Source organism: Amblyraja radiata, chromosome 4 (assembly GCF_010909765.2).
Source record: "Amblyraja radiata isolate CabotCenter1 chromosome 4, sAmbRad1.1.pri, whole genome shotgun sequence".
NCBI lineage: Eukaryota > Metazoa > Chordata > Chondrichthyes > Rajiformes > Rajidae > Amblyraja > Amblyraja radiata.
Genome location: NC_045959.1, coordinates 39,924,238 through 39,937,374, shown reverse-complemented (window position 1 = coordinate 39,937,374; position 13,137 = coordinate 39,924,238).

Below are 13,137 nucleotides of genomic sequence, written 5' to 3'. Positions count from 1 at the left end.
GGGTAAGCCATTTAAGACTGAGGTGAGAAAAAACGTTTTGACCCAGAGAGTTGTGAATTTGTGGAATTCCCTGCCACAGAGGGCAGTGGAGGCCAAATCACTGGATGGATTTAAGAGAGAGTTAGATAGAGCTCTAGGGGCTAGTGGAGTCAAGGGATATGGGGAGAAGGCAGGCGCGGGTTATTGATTGGGGACGATCAGCCATGATCACAATGAATGATGGTGCTGGCTCGAAGGGCCGAATGGCCTCCTCCTGCACCTATATATATATATATATATGTTTAAGTAGGTGATCAATCTTGGGTGGATGCAGGGTGGTGTGACGGAGCGGGGGCTAACGTTATCCAGCTCCCATATAGATTCAAATTGACTCCTGAATGTATGTGATTCCCTTTGGGCACACACCAGTGTGGAAGACGAAGAGGGAAAGCAATATGGAAAAATGAGTTGAATAAAGTTGTCTGGGAAAACTCATCAGCACAATTACATATACAAACAAGGAACTGCAAAAGCTGTATTATACCAAAGATATCGACACAAAGTGCTGGAGTAGGTCAGCGGGTCAGGCAACATCTCTGGAGGTAAAGGACGGGTGACATTTTGGATCTGAACCCTTTTTTGTACTTGCGTTCATGCAGAACATGCTTTTTGAAGTTGTTTTAGAAGAGCTTTATGTTTGAAGACTGTTTTTTGACACCAGTGTGACATTCTAAGTTCATAAGACTTGCCTTATTGCCAGTCAGCACTGGTGTTACTATGAAAGTCTTCACTGATTTGCAATTATTCTTCATCAAAAGGATTGAAAGCATGACAGTGAATCTACACAATGTTAGCCAGTAGTTTGTTCCTATTTTATGAATGTTTTAGATTTCCTGTACTCTATTCACAGCCTTGATAAAATATCCACCTGCAACTTTCCTTCTGGCAGTAGCTAGAGTGCCACCGCAGAGGATACCACTGAGAGAAACTACAGATAACAGTGAATAATGCCTTCATTGGATAAAATACAATTGGGTAGGGGAAAGGGTTTCTCCTAGTCATTTGTAAGGGCTATAATGAAAATGGGAATCTTTAGAGGAGGTATATTATTTTTCACAGAAGTTCCCTGGAAATTATGAAAGAGTCATAGAGTTAGACAGCACGGAAACTGGTCTATTGGCCCAACTCGTCCAATCTTACCTGGGGCTGTCTTCTTTATCTGCATTTGGTTCATATGCCTCTAACCTAACCCTATTCATCCATCTATCCAAATATATTAGAAATGTAATTTTACCCATGACTACCACTTCTTCAGCCTCCTCATTTCACTTACCCATCCCCTTGAAAAAGTTGTCCTTCAAGTCCCTCTAGTTTTAGAATCCCCTACCCTGGGAGAAAGACCGACCATTTACCTAATCTATGATTTTATATACCTCCAAAAGGTCCACTCTCAACTTTCCATACTCCAGGGGGAAAAAAAGCCTCAGTTTATTTCGAGTCCCCTTACTAGTCAAGCCTACCAGTCCAGGTAACATCCTGGTGAATCTTCTCAGCACCCTTTCCAACTTAATAATACCCTTCCTCTTGCAACTAGAACTGCACACAACACTCCAAGTGTCGTTTCACCAACATCTTTTATAGCTGCAATGCCATGTCCAAATCTTGTATTCGATGCCCAGACTGATGAAGGCAAGCACGCCTTCTTCAGCATGTAGAAACAAAAAAATGATTCCAGACTAAACACCATCCTGAATAGCAGCATAAGATAGCAGCTCGTCTGAAAAATACTTATTTAGCCCAGTTAATTTGTCAAATATAACATTTATTGAGAATAACTGACCTGATGAAAGGGGCAAGTATGAGATGCAAACAAGAAAAGAGCCGCTGAACAACCTGAAAACGAAGAAAACACGGACCCTCACCTACAAAGATACAAGAGGGCGAAGCTAGCAACAACCCGCACCAGAAAGACGTAGAGCTAATTTTAGCCACTGTTTTGGAGCAGATACGGAACTTTCGCAAAGACACAAAAGAACAGCTAATTGATATCAAGGGCGAACTCACCAATGTTAATCAAAAATAGCGGTGGCGGAGACACGGCTTGAAAGGGTGGAAGACCGTGTGCTAAACGTGGAGCAGGTGCTAGCTAACATGATAAAAGTGATAAACCAGCAAGAAAACAAGCTACACGACCTAGAAGGGCGATCCAGACGGGAGAATATACGGATATATAATGTTCCCGAAGGAGCTGAGGGGTCGTCCTTGGTGGACTTTGTGGATAAGCTACTGCGGGACAGACTTGACCATCCACCCACCACGGAGTTTCACATCGGGAGAGCACACCGATCGCTCGCCCCGAAACCCCCCGGAGACCAAAGAGATAAACCACGATCCATAATAATCAGATTTCTCCACTACAAAATGAAAGAGGAGATTTTGCGCAAGGCCTGGGGTTAGAAACAAGTGTTTTTGAATGGGAGACTAATATACTTCGATCAAGACTACACCCCAGCAGTGTTACAGAAGTGAAAAGAATATTCTGTGGCGAAACGGGTGTTAAAGCAGAACAAGATCCGCTTCCAAACTCCGTTCCCCGCCAAGTTACGACTATTTTATGATGATGAGACACGGCTGTACCAGACGGTGGATGAGGCGACCACTGACATGAGAAACAGAGGACTGCCCGTCAGAGTGACCACACCGAAAGAGAGCCTGGCTGAGCAACTGTCCTGCACTGCGTGGGAGATGGTGGGAAGATCAAGACCGCAGGGGACGGCGGAGGAGCGGGAGAAGGACATCGTGGAGAGACTACGGGTCTTCAGAAGACAGCCCTCATCTTCAGAAGAGCTTTAAGTTATGGATAACTTTCAAAATGTAGGTGAGATGAATAGAACTTAAAAGTCGACGGTGCTTTATTTCATTTGTTACGTTCAACTGTTTTCCCCTATTTAAATGAAGATAAATACAGGGGAGGAATGCAAAGGGTAGTGTGTTCTGCCTTATGGACGGAGTTTTTTTTCTTTTTGGATGCTGCAGTGGGGGCCCTCAGCTCACAGATGAGTGAGGCTCTCCCCCACAACTAGGCTTTTCCTCAAGCCTAGCCCAGGGTCATCCACAGGAGATCCCTACCTTGGAATCACGCCTTTGTTTTTTCATATGCACTTTTGTTTTTGTCTGTTCAGGGAGTAGATTTGTTATTCCTAATTTCACCATGTTACTGCTACATAGAAAGTTAAATACAAATGGCTAATGGCAAGGTAAAATTCATTTCTTTTAATGTGAATGGACTGTTAAACCCAATTAAACGCAGCAAAATTCTAACTAAAATGAGGAAAGAATGAAGCCCATATAGTATACTTACAGGAAACCTATCTAAATGACAAAGAAAATACAAAAAACTTAAAAGAATGGGTTTCACTAACCACTTTTTCTCCTCATATATATCGGGACGTAGAAGAGGAGTTGCTACTCTCATCTCAAGCAAGTTAAATTGTGAGAAATTATTTGAAATGAGTGATAAGGAGGGTAGATTTATTTTAGTAAGGGGGAATATAGATGGGAATCAAGTTACGTTGCTGAATGCATATAGCACCTCCTGGAAGTGATTTTAATTTCTTCTAGAGAATTATTAATATCATGATAATGGAAACGGAAGCCCTTCTTATTTGTGGGGGAGACCTAAATATACCTTTACAACCAGAGCTGGACTCGTCCAGTAGATAAACTATTGATACAAAGTCTTTACATAAGCAAGTCAAAACTCTTTTTAAAGAGGTCTGGTTAATTGATATATGGTGGGACCTTTTCCCTAATAGTAGAGATTACACATATTACTCGGCCCCACACTCTCTATACACAAGAATAGACTAGTTTATAACATTTGGAAAGGATAAAGATAAAATACACACCTGTGGAATTGGAACAATAGATTTAAGTGACCATGCACCTATTTACCTATCTGTTGATTTACATCCAAAAAATGCTACATGGAAACTGAACTCGAGCCCACACAATGATCTTAATTTTAAGGAACAAATTAAAAAGGAGATAAGTCTCTATTTAGAACTCAATGATAACGGAGAGGTCTCGCCCCTTATTTTGTGGGATGCTTTGAAGGCTGTTCTAAGAGGAAAAATTATAGCAATATCTTCATATAAGAAAAAAATAAGGAATAAAACATTTGAGGATTTACAAAACAAGCTGAAGGAACTAGAAAGGAAACACAAATTGACGCCGGCGCGGACTACATTGGAGGAAATTACAAATGCTAGAAATGAAATCAACAATCTGGCTGCACAAGAAATCAAGAAAAAGTTAATGTTCCTTAAACAGAGGCACTATGAAAGTGATTCTAAATCTACGAAAGTATTGGTGTGGAAACTGAAAAAAAAGATAGCTGAAAATCCAGTTCACAGAATCAGAGACCTGTGAACAAAAATATTGAAAAGTAAATTAAGCGAAATTCTGGTAAGCTTTGAAGTATTCTACAGAACTAAATTCTGAAGTTCCAGGAGGTAGCCAAACTCAAGCAGACACATTTTTGAATTCCTTGGATTTGCCTATCTTAAATGAAGAACAAAACAAGATAATGACTGGAGACATAACAGAGGGTGAATTAAAAATTGCAATTAGTAGGCTCAAGCTGAGCAAGTCACCAGGATCTGATGGTTATACGGCAGAATGGTACAAGGAATTTAAAGAGGAATTAACACCTATTATACTCCGTACATTAAACTTGGTTTAAAAAAAGGCACAAACACCGCCGAGCTGAAGGGAGGCAATTATCTCTGCTATACCAAAAGAAGGTAAAGATAAAACAGAGTGTGGGTCATTTAGACCGATATCAGTTCTTAATGTAGATTATAAATTATTCACTTCTATCATGGCCAAACGGTTAGAACAGTTCTTGCCCAAATTAATACAAAATGACCAGACAGGGTTTATTCAGCAATGTCAAACACAGGATAATATACGACGGACACTACATATTGTGGACTACATTAAAAAAAAAATTGGAGCAATAGTGATAAGTGTGGACGGTGAAAAGGCATTTGACTCTGTGAACTGGAACTTTCTTTATTGAGTTCTATATAGATTTGGCCTGCATGACACTATTATTAAAACCATACAGGTACTATATAATAAGCCCACAGCTAGAATTAAAGTTAACGGATATTTATCAAAGAGTTTTTCTTTAAAAAGGGGTTCAAGACAGGGATGTGCGTGGTCACCATTTTTCCATTATATTTGGAACCACTAGCTCAATATATAAGACAAAATGAAGAAATAAAAGGTATTACTATTCAAGGGACTGAACATAAATTGGCCTGTTATGCGGATGACATTTTGATTTATTTGGGGCAACCAACAAGCACTCTAAATAAATTGATGCAATCACTCGAACAATACGGTCAACTATCAGGATACAAGATTAATATAGGTAAAACACAACTGCTTACATACAACTACAGCCCATCAGGAGAAGTCAGAAGTAGGTACCCTCTGGCATGGCAAGCAGAACATCTCAAATATTTGGGCATCATTATACCAAGGGATCTTACAGAATTATCAGAATGCAGCTATTCACCTATACACCAAAAAATTAAGGAGGATATAGCTCGATGGAACCTAATTCCTTTCTTAAGTCTCAGCTCGAGAATTTAATCTATTAAAATGAACATTTTGCCAAGTTTGTTATATTTATTTCAGACCCTACAAATAGAGATTAATCAAAAACAATTTAATGAATGGGACAAAATATTGTTAAGATATATATGGCATGGTAAAATACCTAGGATCCGTCTCAAAACTTTACAGCTAACAAAAGAAAAGGGGGGGGGGGGGGGTCAACCCTCTCTCAAAGACCATTATCAGGCAGTACAGTTAAGACCTATGATATGCTGGTGCAACCCATCATATGATACCCAATGGAAAAATATTGAAGAGAGAACACTCGTCATTCTTGTACAAGCGATCATAGCTGACAGCAACCTGCAAGACTATATAAATGCTATTGAAAATCCTAGGGTAAAATTGACTCTTAAAATATGGAAAACAGTTATAACAGAGTATAATTTAGAGGAAGACATTACAATTCTTAAATGGTGCGCATATGACACAGACTTTACTCCTAATAAATTAGATAGGTTTATAGAGTGGACAGTTAAAGGCATAACTGCTCTTTGTAACACTATGAAAGAAGGAACACTGTTAAGATTTGAAATGCTTAAAGAAAAATTCCTGTTAGAAAAACAAGAGTTCTATCGATACTTACAGATGCAGAACTATGTTAATAAAAATATTAAAAATAAAACGTAGTCGAGTATAGGTTTGATGGGATTATTTAGGAAAGTGTATAACTCAAATACTGGTAGTAAAATTATTTCATGCATGTATAAAGGGTTACTGAATCTTAAATCACACTCAACCTTATATATTAAAATGAAATGGGAGAAGGAAGGAGTGATAATCGTATCCGATGAAGAATGGACAGCAATATGGAGGTATCAATGGAAGTGTACCAGCTCACAAAACTGGAGGGAGTTTAGTTGGAAAAGCCTGATACAGTATTTTATTACGCCCACTCAGAAATCCCATTACGGTGGGAACTCTCCAGTTTGTTGGAGAAAATGTGGAAATTTAAAGGCAGATCATTGTTCATGAGATCATGTTCTCTGGGATTGCCCTGTTATGGTGAATCTCTGGAACTCCCTGCCACAGAAGGTAGTCGAGGCCAGTTCATTGGCTATATTTAAGAGGGAGTTAGATGTGGCCCTTGTGGCTAAGGGGATCAGAGGGTATGGAGAGAAGGCAGGTACGGGATACTGAGTTGGATGATCAGCCATGATCATATTGAATGGCGGTGCAGGCTCGAAGGGCCGAATGGCCTACTCCTGCACCTAATTTCTATGTTTCTATGTTTCTATTAGAGTCCAAGACTACTCAACAGCTCCCTATAGCTCAGAACCTCAAGTCCTGTCAACCTCCCCCTATAGCTAAAGGCCCTCAGGTATTGAAACATTATTAATGCTCTCTATTGAAAGGGAGCAAGACCATATTTTATTCTTTATTGCCTGAGCATGGGTTGAACGAGAACACGTTTTAAAGATTTTGCATTATCTAAAGTATAGGGTGTTTTTGATTGCATTTTGTGAATCCATTGTATAATAACTCTGAGGAGAGTCACAGCCAAAAGGTCCACCATATGAAACATGTCACGCAAGTCAATGACTAGTATCCTGGTGGTGGTCACAATCATACGTTTCAAATTTCAAGTTCATACATGAATAAAAAAGGCAAGGAATTTTCCTCAAAAGACTGTTCTTTCTTTATTGGAACCACTTTCCATGTTTTTCAATGCCGACCAATAGTTCTACTTCCGAACTCTTCCACCAATATAACGAGGACGTAAACCCTTTTACTGAGGGAAAGAACTGCAGATGCTGGTTTAAATCGAAGGTAGACACAGAGTGCTGGAGTAACTCAGCAGGTCAGGCAGCATCTCTGGAGAGAAGGAAAGAAGTAACCCATCCCTTTTATGGTGCTTTCTTCTACTTTTTTTTCTTCTTTCCTGAACTTTTACCCTTTATTTTAAATTTCTACACTTTGGTTATTGATGAATACACAAAAAAAAAAAAAATTCTCATCAACTCCTGCAAAATCTCTCATCTTCTTTAAAAACTTCTTGTCAGCTCTTAGCATTCAACATAAGAAAATGGTCCAAACTCCCCTTCTAACTTAAGTGTCTGATCCCTAGCAAGATCTTTGTAATCTCCTATTCCACTTTCAATGCCTTTACATCAGTTTTTGGAGGAAAGTAGAGCTAGAATTTCTCCTTATTGCAATTTGGAATTTAATAAACGGTGCCCAGCAATGTAACAATCCCTAATGGTTCCTAAAGTCAGGCTCCCTGACCAGGAATCATCTAATATATCCTTTCCATTTAGAATGTAATCAATAAGCTCTTAATTATCCCTTTCCATCTCAGAATGCTTAGGAGAATATAAAATACAAATGTTCATCTGCTCTTAGCCTATTTCTCTGCTTATGCAGTGATATCATAAATTCAATGGTTCATGAAGCTCTGAATTTTCACATGTTATTGTACATTTTATTCAGCATCTCCACCGTTGCTGTTGCTAGTTTCCACAATATGGTCCTTGCAATTGTTGGAACATTTCCAATTTGACCTCTTAAGTATTTAACTCCCTCAACTCATTGCCTCTCCATTGTGATATGGTTTAGTATCTTTCCCTGTCCATTATATTAAACCAGCACTCTGCACCCTATCGAACAGCACAACTCAATCCTGCACTGGCACAGATCAGGCTTGTTGTTCATACAGGCTTTGGTGTGCTCATGATGCCAGGACATAAGGTATTCAATTCCATCTTGACAGCTCCTTCGCCACTTTGAGTGACAAGGGACCAGGGATTCCTGGAATTGGTGAGGATGTTGCTGTTTTCAAAGAGGTTTTAAACACTCCTTGATATTTATTTTCCTTCATGCACCCCTGGTAACCTCTTCATGTGACAGAGCTTTGAACAGAAGGAGTATGGTGTGAGCCATTTGAACCAGAGCTGTGAGCATCAATAGGAAATCAATGCACTGTGTTGGCCTGGGTCAGGACATTCACATTGGTTCACTTATCCTTATAGTAGGTTTGGAGAGGTTGGCTGAATCAATGTGCTGGTGCCTTGAGGAATTTGCTGTAGGTAGTCCAGGTCTCAGAAGAATATTACAGGGCAGGAATTTCTGGTGCTCAGTAGATCATGAGTTTTGTACAAATTTTCAGGTCTTCATTTTTTTAATCCATTTTACTCGATTGACCAAAGGGCTTTGAGGGTGATGTTGAACTTTACCGTTGATGCCTGCTTCATTGCGAGATGACTTTCAAGACATAAGAATTGCTCAACTTTTTCCATGCTCTTGCTGTTAGCTTTTATTGTTGGGCAGCAGCGTTGTACAGTGGAATTGTCTTGTGGATGTTGAGTGTATGACTCATTCTCACGTATGCTTCATTGAACAAATCAATGAGGGATTTGAGTGGACTGTAGCTCATCTGCTGAGGTTGAGATGACCTTAGTTCTGGAGTGCAGTCTCTACTGGCTGAGTTCCCATTAGTTTTAATTTGATCCACTCTCACTTTGGTTGAAAATGAGATGAGGCATTGAAGTGGGAAAGATTGGAAAAAGGGACATTGCCTTGTTTAGTTTGTCAAACAAGGCAATCTTCATAGACATTGGCTCTGTTGTAGACCCTTTGGTTGGGATCATGTGATCACTAAGTCAACATAAGCTAGATCCAAGCTTTCGTGTCAGCTGAATTTGCAGATGTTGCTCCAGAGTCCATCAAGAAAAGTTGAACGATTATTAGCAAAGCATTTCACTTTCTGATTGCACTATTTATTTCCCTAAAGTAATACCAATTTCACCCTTAGAATGGCTGACTCATCACAAACTTGAAGAAACAAGGGACTGCAGATGCTGGTCAGCAAAAGAAGACACAAAGTTACTCAGCAGGTCAGGCAGTATCTCTGGAGAATATGGATGGATAACGTTTTTTTGGTTGCGACCTTTCTTCAGACTGAATATACATGGTGGGGGGGGGGGAGAAGCTGAAAGAGAGGAAGGACTGGTTAAAGTGTAGCAGGTAATAGGTGAATACTGGCAAGGGGGGGTGGGGGGGGGGTGTTGATAGCCATATAGAGGGTCTGCAGAAGCGTTTCTTTTCTCCAGAAATGCTGCCTGACCCGCTGAGCTACCAGCATTTAGTGTCTATCTGTGGTTGGAACAAAGGCCAGAGATAAAAAGACAGGTGTAAAGCCAGAGAAAGGAAGGAGGAGAGGGAGGGGGTTAAATTGGTGCGTCCAGTTGGGGCACAGTGGAGGAGAGGGGTAGAAAATAGAATGTAGGGGAGAAAGGGGAGGGGGGAGGGAAGTTGTTAGAGTTGACCTAAAGTGAAGAATTCAATGTTCATACTGTTGAATTGTAAGCTACTCAAGCAGAATATATGGTGCCGATCCTTCAGTTTGCATGTGGCCTCACACTGGCAATGGAGGAGGCCAGGTCAGAAAGGTCAATATGGGAATGGGAAGACGAGATAAAATGGTTAGCAACCAGGTGATCTGGTAAGCTTTGACGGTCCGAGTGCAAGTGTTCAGCGAAATGGATGCCGAGTCTGTGCTTGGTCTTGATGATGCACGAGAGGCCACTTTTGGATCACCAGATGCAGTATATGAGGTTAGAAGAGGTGCACGTGAACTGCTAACTCAGCTGGGGTCTCTGGATGGATGTGAGGGCGGTGGTATAGGGATAGGTATGATATCTCCTGCAGTTGCTGGGGAAGTTTGCAAGTCCAATCAGTAGTACGGAAAACAACCCAATGCTAGCATTTATTTTGAGAGGACTAGATTTAAAAAAAAACAGGAATGTAATGCTGAGGCTCTATAAGGTGCTGGTCTGACTGCACGTGGAGTATTGTGAACAAATTTGGGCCCCATATATGAGGAAGGATGTGCTGGAGCTGAAGATGGTCTAGAGGAGGTTTATGAGAATGATCTCAGGAATGAGTGGGTTATGATGATGAGCATTTGACAACACTGAGTCTCCACTCACTGGAGTCTAGAAGAATGAGGGGGGACCTCATTGAAACTTACCGAATAGTGATAGGCCTGATAGAGTGGATGTGGAGAGGATGTTTCCACAAGTGGGAGAGTCCAGGACCAGAGGTCCTAGCCTCAGAATTAAAGGACGTTCCTTTGGGAAGGAGGTAAGGAGGAATTTCTGTGGAATTCATTGGCACAGAAGGCTGTGGGGGTCGTCAGTGGATATTTTTAAGGCAGAGGTAGATAGATTATTGATTAGTACGGGTGTCAGGGGTTATGGGGAGAAGGCAGAAGAATGGGGTTAAGAGGCAAGGATAGATCAGCCATGGTTGACCGGTGGAGTAGATTTGATGGGCCAAATGGCTTAATTCTGCTCCTATCACCTATGAACTTATGAACTTACCCTGGGGAGGAGGTGGTTTCGGTAGGAAGGATTGAGTGAACTATGAGTTGCAGAGGCAGCGGTCTTGGTAGAAGACATTATTATGTCTTAAAATAAATTGATCGATTTTCCATTGAGGTCTCATTTCACTTTTTAACATAATCCCTTTGCTTGAACTTATTGATTTGCTTTATTGATTTATAAGATGCATCTATCTAATGTGATTTATCATATCTATTACAAGATGGTTAATTTTGAAATTACTCATTTGAAAAGTAATACTGCATTAAAGAAAAAGCAATTGGAACAAAATCATCATTGTTTTTTACTCTTTTTTTATTTTACTGTTTGTAACTAACCATATAGGCACAATAACTAATCTTATTATGAATAATTACTTTCAATAATTGCACATTGACCAAAGTAGAGATTAGTTGCATGATGTAAATAGATTGATGATTTATTTTACACAATATTGAAATGTTGGTACACTGTGGGGCCCCTCCTTTTTCCCTCCCCCTCCCCCAGCCCCCACTCCATCTCTCTGTCTCTTCCCTGTGCCCCACCTAGATTTGTATCCACCTGTTACTGCCAGGCTTTATCCTGCCCCTTCCCTTTTCCAGCTTGGGAAGAGCAGATGGCTAAAGATCTTTCACCTGCTGGTTCTCATTAATCCTTACTTGTTCTCATGTTGCCACATGGTGCTGTCTGTGTGGAGTCTGCATGTTCTCTCATTCCCTCACCGCCCCTCCAACTCCGCCCCTTGCCCCCCATGCACTCACTCATCCCCACTCAACTCCCCCCCCATCCACTCTTAGCGGCTCTCCGGCGGCAGAGCCATTCCCGCCCATTGGGTTCCCATTGTGACATAGAACACGCACACATTTACGCACAGTAATCTGCGTAGGCGCAGCTGACTGACGTGGCAAGTAGAAAAAAGATTTGTTAAAGCTTAAAATGGGAATAACTCTTAAAATATAACAACAATTTAAATGTTAAAGATGAGATTTATTCAGTCCATTCACCCTTGTTGCATCTGTTGTTGCGTTCAGCAGCTGGGGGGGGGGGCGGCTTCAGGTGGGGGCTGTCGGGGCTGGTGGCGTCATGCAACCAGGGGAGTAGCACGACCAGGCGGGGGCTGTGGGGGAGGGGATACCGTCCTGTAGCCGGGGAGGGGGCCGGCTTCAGGCGGGGCCTGTCAGGGGCTGGCGGGCAGCGGGGGAGCGCTACCGTGGTCTACCGCTGCCATGGCCTTCCGCTGCCTACCTCTGCTGCTGCCGTGGCCTGCCACTGCCAGATGGGGGGGGGGGGGGGTGGAGCGTTCTGCAGCTGTGGATGGGGACGGCGGGAGCATTCTGTAGCTGGGGGACAGGGACGGTTTCAGATGGGGCTGGTGCGGAGCGTAGCTGCCTTTTTAGTTTGCCTTTTTACTTAAAACTAGACTGAGTGAGACCAGCTTCATAGGGGGGGGGGGGGCTGGTCTCCCAACGCAATATTCCACCTCTCCACCAATTCCAATATTGCTGGCCAGTGGGATGGGGGTGGGGGGGGGGGGGCTCAGTCACTCAGGACTGGCAGCTCAGTCACTCAGGCCTGGCAGTTTAGTAACTCAGCCTGGTGGGCTGGCAGCTCAGTAACTCAGGCCTGGTGGGCTGGCAGCTGAGAAACTGTCAGAAATTCTGCCGAAAACAGGTGACAGACTCTGTGAGAGAGAAGGGTGAGAGGGTGGACAATCAATTCATGACATTTTCATCTTTTTTTGCAGATCACAGCAATGAAGGAGGAAAGTCTTTGCGTGGATCTCTGGAGCAATAGCATGGGTGTTGTGGGCTGAAGGGACTGGTTTCCAGAGGGTTAGTATGGACATAGTGGGCTGAATGGATTCTTGGGCTGGCAGCTCAGTCACTGGGGCCAGGCAGCACAGTCACTGGGGCCAGGCCGCACAGCCACTCAGGCCTGGCAGCTCAGTAACTCAGGCCTGGCGGGCTGGCAGCTCAGTAACTCAGGCCTGGTGGGCTGGCATCTGAGAAACTGTCAGAAATTCTGCCAAAAATAGGTGGCAGACTCTGTGAGAGAGAAGGGGGAGATGGTGGACAATCAATTTTAGACATTTTGATCTCTTTTTACAGATCACAGCAATGAAGGAGGAAAGTCTATCCTTGCGTGGATC